General features: G+C 40.1%; 1 protein-coding gene across 7 annotated transcripts in view; it reads left to right on the forward strand.

Annotated features, from left to right (window-relative positions):
- Positions 1-4,115: 4,115 nt before the first annotated feature.
- The window catches only part of NLGN4Y (neuroligin 4 Y-linked), a 323,530-nt gene continuing 302,250 nt past the window's right edge, over positions 4,116-25,395 (forward strand). For 3 of the 7 annotated variants that reach the window (XM_063703361.1, XM_055377275.2, XM_055377282.2), the window contains exon 1: positions 5,253-6,447. The gene's annotated coding sequence lies outside the window, so the exon portion shown is untranslated. Of the gene's footprint in view, positions 4,442-5,252; positions 6,448-25,395 lie in introns of those variants that run through there. The other 4 variants (XM_055377278.2, XM_055377284.2, XM_055377276.2 and 1 more) reach the window with 2 other exon arrangements.

The following is a 25,395-nucleotide window of genomic DNA, read 5'->3' on the forward strand; positions in this document are numbered from 1 at the left end:
CAGAGTTTAACTTGAGTATTATCTAATAAAACAACCTCATGTAGCAGAGTGGCCCCACATATGCAGGTTCCCAGAACTCACTGGAGACCTGCTAAGTTTGAATCCTGGTGTCTTGCTCTAGAGGCATGGATTTTGTAACTATCTTCCTGGGTCATCCTTGTTGACCTTGAAGTTCCAAAGCCTCTGCTCACTCCATATCTATTTCTCTTCTCTAGATATTATTAACTTGGAATAATTTCCCATATCTACTCTCCAATTCCCCAGAAAAAACTTGTTCTGTGAACCTTTTTCTCATCATCCCAATAGGATGCCTGTTATGCCTTCTGTATGCTTTGGAGATGGCATATATCACACATTGAGTTGCATTTTAATAATTGAACAGTTTAATTTATTCCCTTATTAGATTTTAAGCATCTTTTATACTATATATATTTATCTTTCCAATAACGATTAATAACATAGTCTATATTATTATTGCACTAACAATTATCCTACTGAAAATATTTCTGTTTCAATTTGACCATTGTATTAGGAGAGTCAATAGGAATCAGTAGTGCCTTATAGTGTATCTGGCTTCACCAGTATTGTATTTCGAGTTCCCCATATTGATCCCATAGGAGCATTAACATAATAGTATGTATGAATGTATGTATGTTCATAATAGTATGAACATAACAGTATGTAGAATGTAGTTGATGAAGACACTGAGATGGAAAATCAGAGAGAACAAGTAATGTGGTATAGATTATGTCTCAAGTTTCATCCAGTTCTTTGTACCAAACCCAGCTTTTATATCCTTCTAGGAACCCTACTGTTTTATTTCATTTTATGACTCCTCCTAGCTCCCACATCTCACCATACTCCACAATTAGATTTCAAGTGGAAACATGAAGAATGATATCCTTATCTCTTCCAGGAATTCAGAATTTAAACCTCTGAAGCTCTTCTGTCTGTATCGTAGTCCTGTGGCTCAGTTGTTAAGAATTGGTGTTTTAGGTTCTATCCTGGTCACTTATGAGAGATTTTGGATTAGGGAAAATTATAAACTCATAATATCTTATATTCACTTTTTCTTATAAGCATGATTCCATTCATATAAGATGCTTTCTGATTGCTTTTTTTTTTTTTTTTTTTTGAGGGAGGGTTTCATTCTGCAACACAGGCTGGGGTACAGTGGCATGATCATGGCTCACTGCAGCCTCAACCTCTCTGGCTGAAGTGGCCCAACCTTCAGCCTCCTGAATAGCTGGTACCGCAAGCGTGCACTACCACTCTTATTTTAATTTTTTGGTAGAAACAGGGTCTCACTACATTGCCCAGGGTGATATTGAACTCCTGGGCTCTAGTGCTCCCCCTGCCTCAGCCTCCCAAAGTGCAGAGATTCCAGGCATGATCCACGGCTCCTGGCCTTTTTTTTTTTTTTTAAGAAATTAATTAATTAATTTTAAAAAGTCTTAGTGAAGTAATTCAGACAGAAGTGACTTGTCTGCTCTCTCCCAGGTCACATGCCTCAGAGAAGAGATCTGCTACCCAACCAATGCACCCACAAACTAAGCCAAGCATTCAGATTTTGCCCAAAATCTCCTTCCCAATCTCACTTTATCATGCTTCCTTAAAGTATTTAGAGTTGATTTCTCCCCACAGCAACCTCCACTCCCTTCCCTTCCCCTCTCCCCTCCCCTCCCCTCATCTCCCCTGCCTCCACTCCCCTCCACTTCTTTTCTGTCCCTTCTTTTTCTCCTTTTCTCTTTCTCTCTCTGTCTCTCATTCAGGACTTGATTTGTCACAGCCATTCTTGCAACAACCTTACAAACATTTTCTTTGTTTTCCACATTGGCCCTCTTCAACTAGTTCTCCATGTTGCCATCACAGTGATTGTCCTAAAACATAAATCTGATTATTTCTTCTTCCCTCACTGCAGAAAATATGTTATTGGCTTTCCCACTGCCTACTGGATAAATTCCACCTTTTCAGGATGACATTCAAAACTCTTCGCAATTAGGTCTCTAATCCTTTCCTCACTACCTTCTTTTCAAACTCAATGTCCTGCCATGCCAAACCCTCCCTATTTCTAGATCTCCACACATACAGTATTGCTGCGATGTCTTTAGCCACGGCTTCTTTTTCAACTTCTTCAACCAATCAGTGTCGATGTACCATTCCTTTCCTACTCCGAATGTTCTTCCTTTGCAAACCCTTGGTTAATCATTTTAACCTCTATGGGTCCCTATTAATTTATATGTATTCCTTTCATTATCTTGTCTACTATAATGTATGCTTTCTCAAAAATAAATGGATAAGTCTCACAGTTATATGTCTGTGCTTAGGACTGTGTCAGTGCTAAAAAAAAAAAAAACCTGAACTTATGAATAAGACAATGAATTAATACATTCTTGGCAAAGTCCATGACTTTGTGGCCTATTATAAATTAGTGGGTTCAAGTTGAGGTTCTGGTTTAGTTTAGGACATAGATATCTATATATAGTCCATATATCTGCATATATATGTCTACATCCATGTATATCACTGAGTTGGGGGATAAGCTATATTTATAAACAATACTATCATGTTAATGGGTCTTCAATATCTACACAATAATGGAAAAAATATATGTATATTTCTAAATATCTAATAATGGGAACACACACACATATATGTATGTATGGATATACATTTTTCTATTATTGGCTATAGATATCTTTTAATAGATAAGTGTATATCTATGTACCAATCTTGTTGGCAAAGGATGCTTTCATGCATATTATCTCATTTAGTCCCCACAAGGAAAAGCAACCCACAGGAAAGGTAATAATAATGTCAGCTCAACAGAGTCACAGAACATAACTGACTTTATGACAAGGCAAAATTTGTGAGGATAGAGTCTTAACATGGAACCAGGTCCCCAGATTCGTGTCCATCATCTTCCCCATTATTGCTCATGTTGTCCAAAATCCTTCGCATCATCATGGAAGGCTTCGTGCTTAGGTTTACTTCCTAAAGCAGAAGCAAATAGGAGAATGTCTTATGTGTTGTGGACATTATCTTTTTTCCTTCCATAAATGAATTAATGGCCATGAAATAATTTTAAAAAAAGCTAACTTTTATAGCCAGGTAGAATAAAAGTAATCACCATGAAATATTGTGAAGATAAGCAGGCCCCACGCACTAGCTCAGCTAATCAATATGACAATATTACATGGAGATTATCTGTTCCATTTTACAGATGCAGAAATGGAGGCGAATATTGAAATTCATTCCTAAGGTCACATGCAACTTAAACCCAAGCAATCTCATTTTAGAATCTGTGTTCATTGCCACAACATTCTATGATGTCCTCTGATCTTTGCATTGCCAATTTAAATCCAACTTTCTTCAAGCCAACTTTAAATACTGGGAACTTTAAGCATTGTCAATTTCAAGCCAACTTTCTCCAACCCAACTTTAAATACAGGGGTCACACCCTCCTCCTCGCCCCCTGCAACTTGAAACTCCCTGGGAAAGATAACCTCCTGGACCTGGGAAATGAGGAGTATTTAGAAACAACTGCCTCTTGGTGAGCACACCTCCTGTATTTTATCCAAATCATGAAATTATAACAATAGAAGTAAACAAAAAGCTTTCATTCATCCTCTTTCAACCATATCCTGGGCATAAAAAGCTCCTGTACTTTACAGAGCTGCATTCCAATTTTTGCTGCTCTTAAAATTTTTTTTAATATCATTGCTTCCCAATTGACTCACAATAACGCAGACATAGGGACTGCTGGAGACTGTGACCTTAAACAGTTAAAGATGTCTGCATATACGACATCATGTTTGGTGTGGAGAGTACCTAGAGATTCCTAAAAAAGCAAAGAGGAAGAAGGTTTGCTGTGCGCATCTGGGTACCCTGCTCTATCTCCAGGGTACCCAGGATCTCTCTGTTACAGCTGGTTTGCACTGGGATTAGTTGCTCTTTGTATGAGGTTGTAGCTGTGGACGTGGGTTTTGCAGCGATTGGGCCGACTCTGGAGATCTATTGGCTGCTGGCTTTGTAAATTTCATTAATTTTGGTCCAATGGCAGAAGGAGAGCGCCGGAAGCAGAAGGACCTCTCTCCCCTAGCTCTCTTTTTCTTGCAGAGACATCTTTCTCCCATCTCTGTCTGTTAGTACAGAGCTCTTATTCAGCCACTAGCTCGGCCCTTCCTGCTTCAATTGTAATGCTTGTTCTGCCCTGGGACACACTATTGACAGCAGAAACAATCAATTTCCTCCAAACCCGGCAATGTTGGTGGCTCTTGCATTCCTCTGGATGAGCGAATCTAGTTGGGGGGTTCCAGAAGGGGAAGGCTCCTGGGCTTTCAATACATTCTCCTGAATCATACTGCGTTTCAGGTTCCTTAGAAAAATTTGGATGTGTAAAAAGGACTCTTAACGGCGATGCAGGTCTTCCACAGTTAAGGTAGGTGCAGTTCTAAGACGTGCCTCTAGCATATTATTATCCTTATTTTAAAAAGCCGTTTAAACAATTTGACTTGCAGTGGCTCTCCAGCAAAGGAGGGAAAGCCTCACTGGGGATATTTGAGCTTCATTTCATCTGATATTTATTTATTTTTTCCTTTTATTATTATTATTATTGGACAATTTGGGCTGGACTCTCTCCCATCTGTCTCGCTCCGTTTCTTTGGTGTGGATGGGAATGTGGACATCAATGTATGGCTTTTACATGCAATCTCTCCACAGGAACATTTGGTTTTATTTTCACTTAAAAATAAAAATGCAGACCACCAATGTTGTTTGGAAGCATTTTGCTGCAATCAGCTGTTTGAACAGCTCTGGGGCCATGTGCGATATGTTTAAAAAGTAGCGCTGCCTTCCATACAAGTTAAAGGAAGACTGTGGCGGGGAAAGGAGGGGAAAAATATATATATACACACGCAGACATATATATATGCGTATGTGTGAGTTTGTGAGTGTACACATACACACACACACACACACACATATATATATGTACACACACACACATACATGCAGTACAGGGGAAAAGGAGGGAAAAGGCCAGGGCTGGAGATGGCGAAAGCAGGAGGACTTCTGCAAACTGTGAACATGGAAGGCTTTTCTTCTCTTTTCTCCCCACTCCAAAGCCGTCGTCTTCTTTAAGAAAACCACCACCGCCTGGGGTGCTTTTTTTTGGGAGGCTGGGGTTGGGGGTTGGTGCCATTAACCAGAGAGAAAAGGGGAAATAAAGCTTGGTTGGGGTTGCATTATGAGATTTTTTTTTCCCCTTCCTTCATCTCCTGGCCTCGGATAAGATAAGGCTTGGGGGATGCACGAAATAATCCAAGTGATTGATTAGACCTGGCATGGCTTGGTTGGGCTGGAGAACGATCGGGGCGCGCTGGAAACCCCGCGTGAAGATGAAATGACTGTAGCTCCGTGCTGCTCCTCCAAACCCGGGAGCGGTCTCCATGCACCCCTTTCCCGTGTGTGTGGGTTACGACGGGGGTGGGAGTGGTGAGGCAAGCCGCAAAAGTGGGGTAGAGCTGGTGGTTTTGCTTCTTCGGAAGCCTTTGAGTGTGGCCTGGACCTTAGATGGAGGTGCAGGGCGGTTTGCCGCGGCCACCCTCGGCACCATCTCTGAACTGCCCGCTTTTCCGGAGGAGCGGAAAAGTTGGAAGCCGAAAAGACAGGCGCCCGGAGCCCTGGTCTAGGTATCAGGTGATCCGGAGCCCTAGTCGGTGCCCACTAAGAACACCCCTTCTCCCATCGGGGGTTCGGAGGAGTGTTAAGCCTGCGGGTCTGCCAGTCCCTAAGGTAGGGATGGGGGAGGGGTCTGAGGAATCCGTTCCAATAGGCACACCATCCCCACAGCCCTAGAAAAGGCAACCACCACCCGCTCCTTCCTCCCACACCATCCCATCTCAAGGCTCTCTGCTGACTCGGGCCGAGTTCATCTGGTGTCTTCTCCCCCGATTCCCACCTCCCAATTCCCGCGCAGCTGGGCTCCGTTCCCTCCCACTCCCCTAGGCGGAACTGAAAGCGAAGATCAGCCAAGAGCGCAGTCGGAGGCGGCAGAGACGGTGGCGGGTGAGCTAGGGGCTGTGAGACGAAGCAGGGAGAGAGTGAACTTCAGCCCCGTCCCCTCCCCACTGCCGCGGCTGGGGCAACCGAACCCGCGCCTGAAGCGGCTTGGCTTCACCTGCGGAAGCGCGGGCCGGGATGGCGTGGGGAGAGGGAGGTAGGTGCCACCGGGCTGCAGATGACGAATGGGTGGGGGGCTTGCTGTGGGACAAGAGGCTCAGATTCCGGCCTGCGCCCTCCACTCCCCGGTGGCTCTCTCTGCCTGCGGTTTTCCAGGACGCCGATCTACCCCAGGGACACTCTCATCCTTCAGGCGGTCTCCTGGACGCCCTTTCCTCCCCTTGCCCCCAGCCTGACCTGGCTCTTTCGCCCCTCGGAGAACCGGTAGGTTGGGGTCCCTTGGCGGGGGTCTAGTGAGCTGAGTCGCGAGCTTTGCGCCCCCGGTATCTAGGCCCCGTGCCGCGCGCAAATCCGGGCCCGGGCGTACAGTTCTGGAGCCTAGTCGCCGCCAGACACAGGGCCCTTTGTACCCGGAGCAGCGGGAGCGGGAGCGGGGGCGTCAGGGCAACCCTTGCACCCCAGAGGCCTGCCTAGGACCACCCTGGGAACAAATGTCTCGCTCGGAAAACGAGGTGAACCCGGAGGATGTCCTCCGCATCATACCCCTCCCCTTCTTCAGAAGGCTTTTTTTTTTCTTTTTTTTTTTTCCCGTACCGAGGGTTTCCTTTTCTCTGGCTTCTTCCACACCTTACCGCAGGTGTGGGCCTCTTTTCACGTATGTGCGGCTGCTATCTAGGGGATGGAGGGGAAGGCGGTGTAGGAGGCAGCGTGGAAGGGTACTAGGAGGTGGCGGCGGGGTTTTGGGCCTGGTGATGCGCCCGAGCTTGCAGTTAGCTGGGGCACTGGGCCCCCAAGTCACGAATTCAGCCCAGGGCTTGGGCGAGACTGTCTGGAGCAAGGACCGAGGATCCAGATTTACCATTTGGATCCAACTTAAGAAATTTGGGGTGGGGGTTGGGTAGGGGTTTTGAAACTAAGCAGGTGACGTCCTTGCGAGCTGAATCCACAAGGTGGTAGTATGGCTTATATTATTTTTATTTTATTATTTTATTTTATTTTTCTATTGTTCCTTTTTTTTGTGGGGAGTGGGGTTTTTTTTTGTCTGTGTACTCCAATCTTATGCTTTTTGAAGGCATCCATTGCCCGTAGGGTTTACATAAGACCGCGTTGCATTATATTTTCTTGAAAGAGGGGTGGTGTGCATGAGCTTCCATTTCAGAATCAGTCGCTTCTGTGATGTGAGGGAGGCAAAAGCAAAGAAAAGGAAAAATAAACAAAATAAGAAGTTTAGGGAGACTTCATTATCCCCACGAAGCCGGAATTGCCAGTTTGTGTGGTCGTTCTGCGGGCAACTTAGAAGTGCGTGTTTCAGAAATCCTTGGGTAGCTTCTTTCTTCTCCAACTAGAAATTAAATGGCCAGGGTGCAAACACCTGACTTTGATGAAAACAAAGTGGCAGAAACTACAAGAGACCTGCTTGCTTTCGATGAACGCACTGAGCCTTTTCCTAGAGGATGGCAGAGCTGGGAGAAATCAGATCTCAAAGAAATCTGCAGTTTTGTGAGGGCAGATTTGGAGAGTGGAGAATTATTTCATACCTTTAGTTGGCCCTGGAGAAGATGTTAGCAGTAATCCATCAAATCCTTAGCATAGATTTTCCTGTGGAAATGAGCAAAATGTTCAGCGGTTGGGGGATGGCTATATAGGAATTTCATGGAGACCTCTGCAAGGATGTATTTTCTCAGATTAGAAATCTGGCATTTTATTACACAACGCAATGAATGCATTCTACACACACATGCATTCCATATTTCTGTATGTGTGTCTATGTGTGTGTGTATATATATGTAGTATTTTTAAAGAGTATCTTTGACATGTAAAAACATAATCAGGGCCATTGTAGGAAGTGGAAAATTACTTCATCAGTTTTAAATCAGTGGATTAAAATCGGAGGCTTGATTTTGTGTGTGTGTGTGTGTGTAACACTAGAATGATAATTGCATTTTCATAATAATGCTTGTGCTTGGATACCATTTTAAAGTTGCTTTGATGTTTTCTTCTCTGGTGAAAGAATTTTTCTTTTCTTTGTGTTTTATTTAAATAAACTAATGCTTCATATACAGTAGGCCCTAAAACCAGTAACCTAGCTGATTTTTACCCAAACCTAAGAATGTAACAGATACTCGGTAAGGGACTAGTGGCTGCATAAGGTAGATAATTATGTTATCTTGATGCTGTAAAATTTACAAGCAGACTTGAAGGAATTTGAAAGTTCACAGTTTTGGGCCTGGAATGTAAACTAATGGTAAGCATACAGATTTTTTTTTAATTTGTGAATTTGGCTTTTTCATTTTTGTGTGTGTAGTAATTTGTGGAAAGCTTATAGTCTCTCCACAAAGACAGGAGCTTTTGACTGACTCCCCACCAGAGAACTGCTTTCACAAGTGCAGGGGTCTCTTTAAAATCTCTTTGGAATACTGTGCTTTTATTTCTACACCACAAAAAAGGATCTCACAAAAGTAAACATTCAAGTGCATGACCGAATGACCTTTTTTAAACATTCTTTCATTTTAATTGGTACTCCACACTTCAAACCTTTCCTAAAACTTTGAATATTGTCAATAATGCAACTTGCTGAGCGAATATTGTGAATATTGCATTCAAATGAAGTAGCAATATAAAAATATTTTAAGTCATTTAATGTCCTCCTTCTGAAGAGAGGCGTATGTGGTTAAAATATACTTGAATTCCAAATACGGTGAGAGCCGGTCTTAGGATGTGAATGTCAAGTTTAAGCAACACAATTTTAGTTTGTAAACCAGAATGTATTCTTTCTATATGACTTTCTGATTTTTAACAATATGTATTCTATTCCTAAATGGGAAAAATATGTTCAGTTGAGTTCACATCCATTGCTGTTTTTTGTTTTTGTCTGAGTACTATACACTTTTTCAGAGGAGAGTCTTCATCTCCTACTTAATTATGTGAATGGATTTTCAGACAGACTGTGCCTTCTGTATAGCCACCTTTTATTTCTTAAACCCCTGAGCTACCAGTTTTAAATCAAAGATACAGCTTTTGCCCAGTCATTTAGAGAAAGTGAGAATGGAAATTGAAGCCCAGGCCATTGAGGCAATTAGGTTATCTGCTGTGCCCTCTGCTACCATTCAGTCAACGAATATTTTCCAGTTTCATCATTTTAATCTAAACAACCTACATTTGGACTTTGAAAGCCTCCACTGTTTTTTGTTAAGTGAATGGCAGTGTAGGAAACCCTTCCTCATTTTTCTTGGGGCAGAGTGGCACACATGAATGAGAAAAAAAGAAGGCGATACCTCCTCCAGTTTGTCATTGTGACATTCATAGGCTTTGAATAAATGTATAGATGAAAAGGCCTTCTCTCTGCAGGTGATTACATGAAATAAAAAATAAGTAAATAAAAGGCTCATAAAAACACTACAGGAGTGGAAGGTTGATGGTGGAAAACAGCCTATCTACCTTGGGTTGAGATTTCAAACTTTAGACATTTTGTGTTGAGTTCACATGTCCCTGATGTATGCGGAACACCTCCATATACCACATCTTCCCGAGGCATGCTCATCTCCCCAGAAATGGTACCTGAAGGAGAGCAGGCCTAACCCCAACAATATTTTTAAAAACTCTCTCTATATATGTAACTATATGTATAGAGTAAAATCTGTATCTTACCATATATAATATGTATAGTAATATATATTATAATAAGGTTTGTATTTATAAAGGAAAGAAGTTTAAATGACTCACAGTTCAGCATGGCTGGAGAGGCCTCAAGAAACTTACAATTATGGGAAACGGGAAGCAAACACATCCTTCACAGGATGGCAGGAAGGAGATGAATGAGAACCACGTGATTCATGGAAAGCCCCTTATAAAACGATCAGATCTTGTGAGAACTTACTCATTATCATGAGAATGGCATGGAGGAAACTGCCCCTGTGATTCAATTATCTCCCACCATGTCCCTCCCATGACACATGGGGATTATGGAGCCGCAATTCAAGATGAGGTTTGGGTGGGGACACAGTCAAATCATATCATGAGGTTTTATTATTAAGACAGGAAGAGAGTAATCCTCCATACTTTAGATGGGAGATGAAGTACAGTGAACATTTATAGTCCCATTGGTTGAAGAATACATTTCGAAGAGAGAAATGTTAATTTCATTATATTGCTAATGAAATGATCTAGGCTTTCACTACTCTCTGGAAACGTGGAGAAGTGGCCCAGGATTTTGTTTGGGTTGTTCTATTTAAAATGTACATTACATAAAGAAATCATGATTTGTTAAAGTAACAGAGTGGTATTTTTGGCTTACAATGGGACTTTCTTAGCTCCACCTGTTAATATCGGTGATCGTTTTGGTTTTAAGAGGCCAGTATCTGATTGGATGATGAAAACCTGGTTCTCAAAGCCATCACCCCAGACATGTGATTTTATTAACATCTGTGGGCATCTCTCCTGGCTCCCACATCAACCCTTCATCGAGGCTCATTTTCTCTGTTTTTGTTTGGTTGTTTGTATGCTTTCGGTGGGGAGAGGGGACACATATTTTGCTAAGGGCACCTTTTTCAGTCATGAAACGTAGCCTGTCAATAAGCTGAAAAGGAACTTGAGTTGTTTCAAGTTGCATTAGGTAGTAAGTTTTCGGATCCTTTAAAAAAAAAGGACTGAGGTTACTAAAAGTGTTATTGGCACTGATAAAAGAGCCATGGTGAATTGTGGTTTGTTTTCACAAGGTTTGGAAAAGGCCTCCTTGGTTCTGTGATGATGGCTGTAGTGAAGTTGCATGCGGTGCCATTTTCCATGTTTAGTATTTCAACACCACCAATATGTGGCTCTGGAGTATGGGACGGGCAAGTCCAAGAACTCAGTGAGGCATGCCATGTGACTCCAATGGTCAGTCAGAGCTGTTCAGCATGGAACTATGGTCCCAAAAGCATGGGGGATGGGGGCAGAAGAAACTCATTGCAACTGAGTGTCTTTAACTTGTTCCAGTCCTCACTACTCTCTGTGAATATAACTCTGTGAGTGGGTTAGGTGAGGAAACTCACAAAAGTAAATGCGTGTTTTCACAAACAAATTTTATCATTGTTAACTGTTTTCCTAAGTGAGACAATATGCCCTCATGCCCTGAAGCTACACTGTAAGAATGGCAGTATGTATGAGCAGGTGTATACACATACATGTGCGCATATGCCAACACACTAACTAGGAACTAGTCCTTGCAGAAAATGTTTTTCTCAGCCATTGTAACACACTAGATAAAAGCAAGTATGTGTGTGTGTGTGTATATATATATATATACACACACACACACACACGTACATACATATATAAACACATATATGTACATATATAAGCACATATATGTACATATATATATATCTGAGGGAAAAATATCATTTTTCATTAGTTACTTTCCTTTTTTTATTCCCATCATTCACCAATCCTATGTTATATTAAACAATCCATAACACCTGGCCTGGACAATAGAGTGAGACCCTAACTCCACAAAGAAACAAAAATTAAAAACAAAGTAGCTGGCATTAGGCAAGTACCTGTGGTTCCAACTGAGGTGGGAGGATCACTGAAGCATAGGAGTTCATGGCTGCAGTGAGCTATAATTACACCACTGTACTCCAGCCTGAGAGACAGAGCAAGACCCTATCTCTAAAAAATATATATAAATAAAACATAAAAAATAAAAATAGAAAATTTACAATGAAAGATGTAAAGTTACCTATGATGGGCCTGGGTGTAATATTCATTTAGGAGTGAATATATTCATTAAAGTGAGACCTAAGTAGTATAAAGTATGTGTTTAGGGACAGGTGCCCATTTTCTCTAGGGCTCCTGGAAGATTTTTTTTCTAATATGAGTTCTGATTCCAAAAAAGGTGTTATTGCCTATGCTTATGGTGAAACTATATGTGTGACAAAATGCTACTCTGTCTTGTCCATCAATATTGTGCAATGTGGTATTCTTTCATGGAGCAATTGACAACTTTTACAGTGATCAAACTGGGCACTCTTTACTAAGGCTAAACTCATAACCCTTTTATCTGACTTTGTGGAAGATTCTCACCTTTATTTCTCTCGGTGCCCAAAGGCTGGCCTGAGAGACTGTTCCCATTGAAGCCTTACAGAAAGGTTGGTAGAGAATTGTAACAGCCCAGCTTCAGAAACCCAGCATTGACTTTCAATAAATATGAAGGAGTTTAGAGTCACAAATGTTGAGAACCTCATTATAGTCTCTTTATGATCTTGGGTCCCTCTCTTCCTGCAGAGAACCTCATTATAGTCTCTTTATGATCTTGGGTCCCTCTCTTCCTGCAGACTTCCTTTGAACTCAAATTTAACGTGCACTACTTATTCACACTTGTACTTATGGAAAAGCATTGACAATCCCAGGTAATAACTAGAGAAGAAGTGAGTGAATGCTAGAGGGTTTCTCATTTAGGTTGTTCACTCACCACTGTGCACAGGCTCTTTAGAAATCTACTTACACATGATGAGGCTGTAAGCAGACTTATGTTTCTGAAGCATCAGTATACAGGTGTGCAGAAAGAAATGGGCTAGGTCACTTACAGCTACGAGTATAACTAAGATGGACAAAATAGTTTTATTTGCAGATTATATCTATAGAGCCTTCATCATCTATATCTATAGAGACTTCATCATCTTTATCTATATCTATATATAAAATAGGGTGCATATAAACATACACAGATCATAGATTATTCATTTCAGTTTCTACATACAATATGTAATTTATATACAATTGCATTTATGTGCATTTATATAATAGTATTTGTATACAACTTATATACTTGAATAAAACTATCATCTTCAATAGCTGTTTAATATATATTTATTTCTAGATAGTTGTATTTATGTACATTTACATAATTGTATTTATATACAGTTTATATTACTGATGAAAGCCTTTATCACTTGCAAAGTTACTTATACAAAATACAATTTATCTAAACATAAAATGTATTATATAAATATGTTATATATTAATATATAGCATATACAATAAGTCATAAATATATAATAAATGTGTTTTGTATACTTATTTATTATATATTGAGTATAACTCATTTAAATACAATTTTTATATTATATAATGTATTATATTGTGTAATAAATATAATTTATATATTGCTATTATATATACCTATTGTATATAAGATATAATAAAATCCATCTAAATCTATAATAAAATATGTATATATTTATGTTCTGTATATGTATTTTTCTTGCTTTTTATGTATTAAAAATGCATGCAAACTATATATGTAGTATACTGCAAACTATATATATAGACATGCATTTTCCCAAAGAAACTGTGTTATAGGTGGTGAGTGAACTTCTAGGCTGATTCACAGGAGCTATGGTTACTATGGTTAGTGGTCCATGGAAACTACAACTTTACTTTCAAGTAGAGCATAAGAGCTATAAATAACTGTAATATGATGGCAAAAACATCATGGCACTCTGTGAATCCTGAGAAATTGACCTTTAGTGTGTGTTGTGAACCAGTCAGGAAAGCTCATTTGAGTGGGAGTATGTGTCAAGCCATGTGTCTCTCCCACCGAGATGGATAGACAACATCTGCTTATAGACTGAGAAACTATCTGAGGTTGTGTGGAAGTCCTGATAAATTGGCAGTGTCCTCAGTGTGTTCCGGGTGGGAGGTGGTGATGTCCCTGGATCTATGCTTAGCTTTTATCCCTCTGTGGGACCAATTCTGTTGGCAAAATCACTTCTGTGGTCTTGCTCAAGGTGAAAAATCAACATGGAAGGCTTAGGGGTTTAGTGCTCTAGTAATGGCAAGAAAGAAAATCAGTGACTAAGATCAATTTATCCTTTTGTGCAAAACAGCTTTTTTATTGGAGGAGCTAGCTCTTATATAGAGCAGGAGCTAGCTCTTATATAGAGCCACCTAGTATGTTCTTTCATTTGTCATTTTTATTGATCATCTACTATATGCCAGATACAGGGCAGAAAGCAAATTCTGAGCTGGTAATGGAGAGGCAAAATAGGCCATCCCTGTACTCTAAAAATTCCTGCCTATGTGTGGATGTTCACAAGAACGTTGTTAAGATTTTTAGTTCAGGTATGGATTACTTTCTTTCATTTTTGTGGTATACATTACATTTTTTTCTTTCATCCTCATCCCTCTCTCCTTCCCTTCCTTCCTTCTTCCCTTACTTCCCTCCCTCCTTCCTTCTTTTTCTCTATTTTCATTCCTTTTTTTCTCTCCCTCCTTCCCTCCCTCCCTCCATCCTTCTTTCCTTCCTTTCTTCTTCCCTCTTTCCTTTATGCTATTTGGATGAGTGATAAAATCTCAAGGGTCCTTAAAATATTAAAGGGAAAATGAAGATAATTCTATTGAAGAACAGATCAAATAGGAAAGAGTAATGAAAAGAAAGCTTCCTGGAATGAGAAATTAGCATGTTCTTTACAATTTAATAGAATTTTTCATATACTATATTTGTATAGCTGGTTAGATTTTAAAACTTTGTCAAACCCTACATTTATAAAACCTTAGTTTTCATTTTAGTAAGTTATATGGATGAATGCACACATAAAGCAGATTACCTCATTCAACAAAAACATTCAAATATTAGTGATCCTTTTTTTTTTAACATATGGTAGTGGAAACAGCTTCATTAATTTATGGCTATTTCCTACATTTTAAAATCAATAAGCAACAGTCAGATATTTCAGGATTTTTAAGGCATGAACAGTACTTTGAATTCTAATATATTTTAGTCTAAAACATCTGGTAACATCACAGGTAATTGCTTCAAACTCTACTGCCGCTCATATAATTTACTTTTTCATCAATTTAAGGTCTTTTAGAGTCATGAAAGGACCTTTAAAATAGACAACATCACTCATACTATTGAGCTAGGATTGCTTAAAGATGGAGCATAGATTACATTGTCTCAGAGGAAAATATTTTATGAAGATTCTTTTTTTGTGTGTGTGTTCTTGGATACATGTGCAAAATGTGCAGGTTTGTGATAGAGTTATACATGTGCCATGGTGGTTTGCTGGACCTATCAACCAGCCATCTAGGTTTTAAGCCCCACATGCATTATGTATTTGTCCTAGAACTTTGCCTCCCCGTTTCTCCCACCCTGCACCAGGCCCCAGTGTGTGAAATTCACCTCCCTGTGTCCATGTATTCCCATTGTTCAGATTGGACTTATAAGTGAGAACATGTGGTGCTGGTTTTCGGTTCATCTGTTAGTTTGCTGAGAATGATGGTTTCCAGCTTCATCATGTTCATGGAAAGGACATGAACTCATTCTTTTTCATGGCTGCTTAGTATTCCATGGTGTATTTGTGCCACATTTTTTTCTATCCAGTCTATCACTGATGGTCATTTGGTTTGGTTCCAAGTCTTTGCTATTGTAAACAGTGCTGCAGTAACCATACATGTGTATGTGTCTTTATAGTAGAATGATTTATAATCCTTTAGGTATATACGCAGTAACGGGATGGCTGAGTCATATGGTATTTCTGGTTCTAGATCCTTGAGGAATCTCCACACTCTCTTCTGCAATGGTTGAACTGATTCATAGCCAACAAACGTGTGAAAAAAAGCTCGTTATCACTGGTCATTAGAGAAATGCAAATGGTTCTTTAAAAAGTATAAGAACTCCCGAATCAGGTATTCTATCTTGAAGAGGCTCCCTGGTCCAATATTTCTGGAAAACCTCATGTATCATTTGCCTCTCTTGAATTTTACCCTGAAGACAGACACATTATGGCCTTAAAGCCTCCTATACTAATGGATTTAGCAAGCATACCAAATAACTTAAGGTTGGTTCTTTGTAATGAATTTTAATCAAATTAACTACCTAACAGTATTCAGAATACTTCCGTTGACACAGAGCAGAAAGAAGTGCTAACAGGTTATGAAGTATCTTTAAATTACCAAAATAATTTGGAGAAATGAACTTGTTGATTTTTTCTTTATTTTATTTACTTATTCAAAACCTGTTGAGTGTCAAGAATTGGGATAAAAATACAATGAAATTGTTTATTTTTCCTATATTAACGATAGGCTAATATTATTTTGCACCTCTGGTCTTATGTTTGAGAACAAATAAGTTTTATCTGAATATTTTATCTCTCGTGTGTGTGTGTGTGTGTGTGGGTGTGTGTGTGTGTTTAATCTCGCATGTCCTGTGTCAAAAATTAAGAAAAAGAACAGTTTGATTCAGTATTCACACATCTTTCTTAAACAGTTAAAAGCAAAATCATCAGAGCTACATGGCCCAAATATTAGCAGGTAGGTTCATGTTTGAATTCTCAGAGGATGATTATGTAGTTCAATTTTAACTTCTTCAACAGACAGACTACTATCGTTGATGAGCAAGGAGACAAAAGTATTTGATAAACATTATGTAGTTAATATTATCCTTGAGGGAGGGGAGAAGGCTGCCTGTCTTAGGTAATGCTTTCCATGGTAGGTTTGTCCTAGGCTTGAGGTAGCAGGCTTGCTCTGTTGGCTGAAGAAGCCTTAACATGCATGCCAGTATTGCAAATTTACCCACATGCCAAGTGTATGCTGTGGAAAGAAATGAATAATGTAGATCCCATTACAGAGAATGATGTGGAACAGATAGACTTAATGCATCAGAACCAGTGAGCAGTAGACAAGACATTTGGAAAATAACAACAGCAATGAAAACAAATATAAACAAACCACAATCAAAACCATTACATTTGGGTTTCTGGTTGCCTGTTACCACAGAGGGTTCTGGTTACAAGCTAAAATGTAACCCAGTAGGAAGGTCAAGACAAGGCCCTTCATGCTGTGTAAAACAGTAACAAACAGTTAGGATGACCCAGGGAGAAAGGGTAACAAGTTACATTGAAGTTAAACACCAGGGAGAAAGTGTAACAGTTACATGGAAATTAAATACCAGTTACCTGTGCAGACACTGAAAATACAAAGCAGACACAGGAACGGTAGTAGTAGAAGGCCGAGGGCAAGGGGTTGTTTGGGGGGGGGTGTGGGGAGAGTGGCGGGGGGGCTAGGGGGGATGGGGCGGGAATCTGAATTTGATCTGAATTTGTTGCAGCTTGAAATTGCAGCTTGAAACTAGCCAGCCAACTCTAATGAGGGCATTGATATGGGAAAAACACTACCTCAGAAAAAAAAATCTGACAACCTAGGTAGAGATCAAATGGTACCATATTCTGAGGATGGAATAATAATTCACACATGGCTTCACATAAAATTTGTGTGACAATGGTTATTTACTATGATTCAGTCTGCCATGACAATTTTACCAGTAAAATAACTTTCTAGGATTTATTTGATATCAGTTGATAAGCCTACCTTAAATGAATAACCAGAATATGACAATTGAAAATTAATGTAAAATTACACAAATAATTATGTGTCTAGATATTTCACAATCAAATGTCTTTGGGCATTTAATCTAGTCAGATCCCAATAATAAAAAATTCTTTCTTTCTAGACCAACATTTATCTCGATATTATACATACATATGTAAATTACAACCACATATTTGCATATGTAAATTACACAGCAATTCACACATAGATACATACATAGCTCACTTTTTGTTGGGGAACACATTTTCCTGAAGGTTTTTTTTTTTTTTTTTGAGACGGAGTCTCGCTCTTTCTCAGAGACTGGAGTGCAGTGGCGCTATCTTGGCTCACTGCTAGCTCTGCCTCCTGGGTTCACGCCATTCTCCTGCCTCAGCCTCCAGAGTAGCTGGGACTACAGGTGCCCACCACCGCGCCTGGCTAATTTTTTGTATTTTTAGCAGAGACGGGGTTTCACCGTGTTAGCCAGGATGGTCTCGATCTCCTGACCTCGTGATCTGCCTGCCTCGGCCTCCCAAAGTGCTGGGATTACAGGCGTGAGCCACCGCACCCGGCCGAAGGTTTTTAAAATAATAATTATTCTACCTGTAATGCTATAGCAGTATTGGTAAAAAGTTCAAATGTGGCTGGGTGGAGTGCCTCATTCCTGTAATTCTAGCATTTTGGAAGGCCAACACAGGAGGATTACTTGAGTCCAGCACTTTGAGAGCAGCCTGGAAAACCCTATATGTATAGAAAATAAAAAAAAATAGAAAATAGAGTAAGCCAGGTGTGGGTGGTGCATGTCTGTAGTCCCTGCTACTCAGGAGGCTGAGGTATAAGGATCACTTGAGGAGTTTATCAGGAGTTTGAGGCTACAGTAGGCTATGACCTCACCACTGCATTGCAACCTGGGCAACAGACTGACACCCTGTCTTTTAAAAAGAATTCAAATGCATCACTTATGTGGACAGATTTGACTGGTGTCATTCTGTTGCTGAATCATTCCAAGGTATGCATTTACCTTTTCTCTCTTGAAACAGCATATGCAAAAACAACTAAATAGAGAAGCAGTTTGCAAAACTATATTTAAAGGTAAACCATAATCCCTCACCCCCAACTCCACAAAAATAGTTTTATGTAGAGAAACCACAGATGGTGCAGCCCCCAAATATGGAGCATCCTCAGGTACCTTGGGGTATTCTGGAGTGAAAGTCTAAATCTCAGAGGCTTTTGTTAACACTTGGGTAGGCATCCTGATTGGCTAGTGAAGAAACAGCTGTCCATGCTGTGGTCAGTTTCAGCCTTTCCTGGAAGGGAATTTTCCAGCATTGGGTGTTCCTGAAGATGCTTATAGCAAGTTATGTTCAATGAAGCCAGCTGCATCCTGATTTACCTGTTATTGAATCTGTGCTGCATAATAAAAAAGGTCTGCTTTGAAAATGAAATCATGCACTTTGCTTTATTTTGCCCATTTGATGTTTCTTCTAATGTTGTAAGCTTCTCATGAATTGGCATAAGCAGATATGTTACAAATTGATCCATCCAGGACATCCTTGCTAGTCTTAGCTCACCATAGCAAGTCAGAATGGAAGACAGTTGCTTCTCTTTCCTCCTCCCTTCCTCTCCCCATCCCACCTCACATCTGACGTCCTTCCCCTCTGAGGAAAAATAATCCTCTGTTCAAATTTAAAAGCATGGCCTGGTACGATGGCTCATGTCTGTAATCTCAGCACTTTGAGAAGCCAAGGCGAGCAGATCACTTGTGGTCAGGTATTCAGTCGGTGATACACTCTCTATACTAAAAATATACAAATTAGCCAGGTGTGGTGTCATGCACCTGTAGTCCCATCTACTTGGGAGGCTTAGGCAGGAGACTTGCTTGCACCTGGGAGGTAGAGGTTACAGTGGGCTAATATCATGCCACTGGACTCCAGCCTAGGCAACAGAGTGAGTCTCTGAAAAAAAGAAAAAAATATAGAAAAGTGTTCAAGTATTTACTGTCCACATCTTTCAGCTATTTAACACTTCACTGGGATTGTGAAGTGAAATGGAGTGCCATTATTACCTTGTTAGCCGCTTTCAATTTGGAAAGGTAAAAATGTCCTTCAGTGGCTATTGAACTGCCTGCACTGAATTTAAAGTACAGTTTGTTGGAATATTCGTGATGAAATTGAAAAATAGAATTACAGATTATTAGGACTTGAATGTACTTGAGCAATCATTTGTATTCCCTCATGTACACAAGGAAATTGAGTCACAGAAAGTTTCAGGGATTTATCCCCATACTTTTAAACACTGAAATGTTCCCGAAATGAAATACTTCCAATTGTTAACATATCTGCTTATGTCAATTCATGACAAGCTTACAAAATTAGAAGAAACATCAAATGGGCAAAATAAAGTGAAGTGCATGATTTCATTTTCAAAACAGACTTTTTTATTATGCAGCAGAGATCGAATAAGAGATAAATCATTTTGATGAAAGGAACAATGAGAGAATGCAAAGAAAGACATGTCCTGCATTAAAAGCTGCATTTGGTGGTAACTCATTTTGTTTCATGAGTTATGATGAATGCATCTTAGCTGTTTCTAACCTCCCTCCCATTCCCTATTTTTATTTGTCAGTTAAAGCACAGCATTTTTCCCTTTTTTTTTGAAGTGTTAATTAATTGCATTTGTTTAATGCATCTTGCTGTGTCTCAAGCATTGTTAACAAGGGATAATGCCTTTTTTCAGGGATGATTCCTTCCTTTCCTTACGGGGCTTTGTCTGTGATGGGAACTTTATGTTTTATTTATTTATTTATTTTCTTTTTAAGAGACAGGGTTTAACCAGGTTGCACAGGCTGGTCTCAAACTCTGGGCTCAAGGGATCCTTCTGACTGGCCTCTTGAAACATTGGGATTACAGGCGTGAACCACCGCACTTGGCTCTATCTTTCTGCAAAAACCTAGCAATTCTAATTCTCTCTCCATCTATGTCTAGACCAGGGAGATATAATCAAGAGAAAAGAAACACCTACCTTCATTAGATTAAGAGTCAAAAGGGCCTACAGGCAAAAAGACTCCAGGACCTTCTTGAGTGAGCCTGTGCATTGAAATCTTCAGCTTCATAGAGACACAGAAGTCCAAATAGGAAGTTGGATTTGCCCTATTTTCTTAGCCTCTTCTAGTCTGTGACCATTTCTTAGTCTTTCCTTGTTTTTCATGACCTTAATAGTTTTTTGGTATTAATATTATGGAGAATGTCCACCACATGGGGTCTGTCTGATGTTTTAGACAGGGATATGTGTTTTGGGGAGGAAATCTGCAGAGATGAATCAATCATTTATATCACTATGGGCACATGGATGTTTTGGATATGCTTTAGGTTTTAATTCAACATTACATTACTGTGACTTGCTCTACTTTATATTCTTTGTGGCCATGATGAGACACTAAAACATCTATTCACTTGAATAGCAAGTAAATGAGAGGACTCAATGGCAAATGACTGTTATGCTTTAACATATCCAGTTCTTTGTATATTTTTTGACATTTAGGTCATTTTAATGCTTTTGCTCCTCTAAGGTATTTCCTTCTTTATTTCCTTCTTTTTTTCTTTTCTTTTCTTTTTTTTTTTGCTCCACACCCCTCCCTCCTTTAACTTGTTTTCAAATTCTTCCTTGTCAATTGTGCATTCCTGATTCTAGGGGCATTACTTATTTTCTTTTGCTTGCTTCAAAAAACATTCTGCATTGGTCTGTACACATTTTCCCTATTATATCCTTTCTGTAAGCATTTGTATTCAGTTGAAATGTTATGGAATACTTTACCACAGAAAATTTCTGGTGTATACCAAAAAAGGAAATGAAAATAGAATAATGGATCCCATTTGCCCATCATTTGCTTCAGCAATTATGAATGCATAGCATAATCTTTAGTATTTAACCTCATTTATGTTTCCATTCTTATTATGGCATGATGCAATTTATTTAAAGATAGTTTGGTGAGAACCATTCACTCCCCTGGAAAGGAGGCTGAAGCCCAAAAGTCAAAGTGGTCTGGCTCGGCGGGTCCCATCCCCACTGAGTCCGGCAAGCCAAGATCCACTGGCTTGAAATCTCGCTGCCAGCACAGCAGTCCTAGGTCAACCTGGGACACTCCAGCTTGGTGGGGGGCGTCCACCATTGCCAAGGCTTGAGTTGGCAGTTTTACCCCCACAGTTGTAAAGAAAGCCGCCTGACAGTTCAAACTGCTAAGAGCTCTCCACAGCTCATCAAGGCCACTGTGGCAAGACTGCCCCTCTAGATTCTTCCTCTCTGGTCAGGGCATCTCTAAAAAAAAGGCAGCAGCTCAGTCAGGCACATATAGTTAAAACCCCCATCTCCCTGGGACAGAGCACCTGGGGGAAAGGGCAGCTGTGGGTGCAGCTTCAGCAGACTTAAACGTCCCTCCCTGATGGCTCTGAAGAGAGCAAAGGATCTCCCAGCACAGTGTTCAAGCTCTGCTAAGGGTCAGAGTGCCTCCTCAAATGGGTCTCTGAAACTTGTGTATCCTGACTGGGACACACCACCCAGCGGGGGCCAACGGACACCTCATACAGGAGAGCTCTTGCTGGCATCTGGCGGGTGCCCCCCTGGGACAAAACTTCTAGAGGAAGGAGCAGGCAGCAATCTTTGCTGCTCTGCAGCCTCCACTGGTGATACCAAGGCAAACAGGGTGTGGAATGAACCTGGAGCAATCTCCAGCAGAACTGCAGCAGAGGGGCCTGTTAGAATGAGAACTAACAAACCGAAAGGAATAGCACATCCACTCAGAGGCCCCATCTGAAGGTCACCAACATCAAAAAACGAAGGTAGATGAATCCATGAAGATGTAGAGAAACCAGTGTAAAAGGCTGAAAATTCCAAAAACCGGAATGCCTCTCCTCGTCCAAAGGATCACAGCTCCTCACAAGCAAGGGAACAAAACTGGATGGAGAATGAGTTTGATGAATTGACAGAAGTGGGCTTCAGAAGGTGGGTAATAGCAAATTCCTCTGAGCTAAAGAAGCATGTTCTAACCCAATGCCAGGAAGCTAAGAACCTTGAAGAAAGGTTAGATGAATTTCTAACTAGAATAACCAGATTAGAGAAGAACATAAATGACCTGATGGAGCTGAAAAACACAGCGTGAGAACTTCAGGAAGCTTACACAAATATCAATAGCTGAATTGATCAAGTGGAAGAAAGGATATCAGAGACTGAAGATCAACTCAATGAAATAAAGCAAGAAGATAAGATTAGAGAAAAAAGAATGAAAAGCAATGAACAAAGCCTCCAAGAAATGTGGGACTTTGTGAAAAGACCAAATTTAAGTTGAAGTGGTGTACTTGAAAGTGAGAGGGAGAATAGAACCAAGTTGAAAAACACTCTTCAGGATGTTATCAAGGAGAACTTCCCCAACCTAGCAAGGCAAGCCAACATTAAAATTCAGGATATACAGACAACACCACAAAGATACTTCTCCAGAAGAGCAACACCAAGATACATAATCATCAGATTCACAAAGGTTGAAATGAAGGAAAAAATGTTAAGGGCAGCCAGAGAGAAAGGTCATGTTACCCACAAAGGGAAGCCTGTAAGGCTAATAGCAGATCTCTCTTCAGAAACCCTGCAAGCCAGAAGAGAGTGGGGGCCAGTATTCAACATTATTAAAGAAAAGAATTTTCAGCCCAGAATTTCGTATCTAGCCAAACTAAGCTTCATAAGGGAAGGAGAAATACAATCCTTTACAGACAAGCAAATGCTGAGAGATTTTTGTCACCACCAGGCATGCGTTACTGGTGCTCCTGAAGGAAGCAGTAAATATGGAAAGAACAACCGGTACCAGTCACTGCAAAAACTTACCAAGTTGTAAAGAACATTGACACTATGAAGAAACTGCATCAAATAATGTGCAAAATAACCAGCTAGCATCATAATAACAGGATCAAATTCATACATAACAATATTAACCTTAAATGTAAATGGGCTAAAAGCTCCAATCAAAAGGCACAGACTGGCAAATAGGCTAAAGCGTTAACAGTCATTGGTGAGCTCTATTCAGGAGACTTATCTCATGTGCAAAGACATACATAGGCCCAAAGTAAAGGGATGGAGGAATATTTACCAAGCAAATGGAAAGCAAAATAAAAAAGCAGGGGTTGCAATCCTAGTCTCTGATAAAACTCACTTTAAATCAACAAAGATCTAGAGACTAGGGCATTACATAATGGTAAAGGGATCAATGCAAGAAGAAGAGCTAACTGTCCTAAATATATATGCCCCTAGTACAGGAGCACACAGATTCATAAAACAAGTTCTTAGAGACCTACAATGAGACTTAGAATGCCACACAGTAATAGTGGGAGACTTTAACACCCCACTGTCAATATTAGACTGAACAGTGAGACAGAAAATTAGCAAGGATATTCAGGACTTGAACTCTGCTCTGGATCAAGTTAGATCAAGTGGACCTAACAGACATCTATAGAAGTCTACATCTCAAATCAACAGAATATACATTCCTCTCAGCACTTCATCTCAATTCTTCTAAAATTGACCACATAATTGGAAGTAAAGCACTCCTCAGCAAATGCAAATGAATGGAAGTCATAACAAACAGTCTCTCAGACTGCAGTGCAATCAAATTAGAACTCAGGATTATAAATCATTCTACTATAAAGACACATGCACACATATATGTATTGCGGCACTATTCACAATAGCAAAGGCTTGGAACCAACCCAAATGCCCATCAGTGATAGACTAGATAAAGAAAATGTGGCACATGTACGCCATGGAATACTACACAGCCATAAAAAGGATGAGTTCATGTCCTTTGCAGGGACTTGGATGAAGCCGGAGCCATCATTCTTAGCAAACTAACAAAGGGACAGAAAACCAAACACCACATGTTCCCACTCATAAGTGCAAGTTGAACAATGAGAACACATGGACACAGGGAGGGGAACATCACATACCAGGGCCTGTGGTGGGGGTGGGGGGCAAGGATACTATTAAGAGAAATACCTCACCTAGATGACTAGATGACAAGCTAATGGATGCAGCAAACCACTGTCATGTGTATACCTATGTAACAAACCTGCACATTCTGCATATGTACCCCAGAACGTAGAGTATACATAAAAAAGATCTTTCAGTACATTGCTGTAAAATATAGGAATCATTTTATTTTATTTAGCTGAAGAATCTTTTCCATGCCTAAAATTATCAACAATAATTCCTCTATATCATCAACTATCAAATTATAAATGTCAAAATAATATTTTCATAGTTTGCTAACTCACACAAGGTCTATGCACTACAATCAGTTGATTTGTCTTTTACATTTCTTTTAATTGATATAGATTTCTTATCCTTTTATGCATATTCTTGTTGAAAAAGACTGCTCTTTTTACTCTACATGAAAGTGGGTTTTAGAATCGGAAAATTTGGCTGTTGAGTTATTTTAGAAGGAACGTGAGTATTTTCCATAATGCACAGTCTTAGGTTACCAACTCCTTAGGAGCAAATGCTGTGTGACTTGGTAGTGATCTACCCAGAAGGAATGCTGCTGGGTAAATTTGGCCAGCTTGTGTGACAGCTCTTTGGACTCACTATATCTCAGTTTCGTCTACTTTTAACAGTGTTTTATTTTGAAGATAGTTTCTGACTCTGTCACCCATGCTGGAGTGCAGTGATGCAATCATAGCTCGATGCAGCCTTGAACTTCTGGGCTCTAGAAGTCTTCCCACATCAGCCTCATATTATCTAGTACCTGGCAGAGATACAGATCTGATGAGAAACAAAGATAAAGGGGTGTCAGAAGGTAGCTTTTGCTGCATCATCACACACGCACAC

The sequence above is a fragment of the Gorilla gorilla genome, chromosome Y (genome assembly GCF_029281585.2).
Source record: "Gorilla gorilla gorilla isolate KB3781 chromosome Y, NHGRI_mGorGor1-v2.1_pri, whole genome shotgun sequence".
NCBI lineage: Eukaryota > Metazoa > Chordata > Mammalia > Primates > Hominidae > Gorilla > Gorilla gorilla.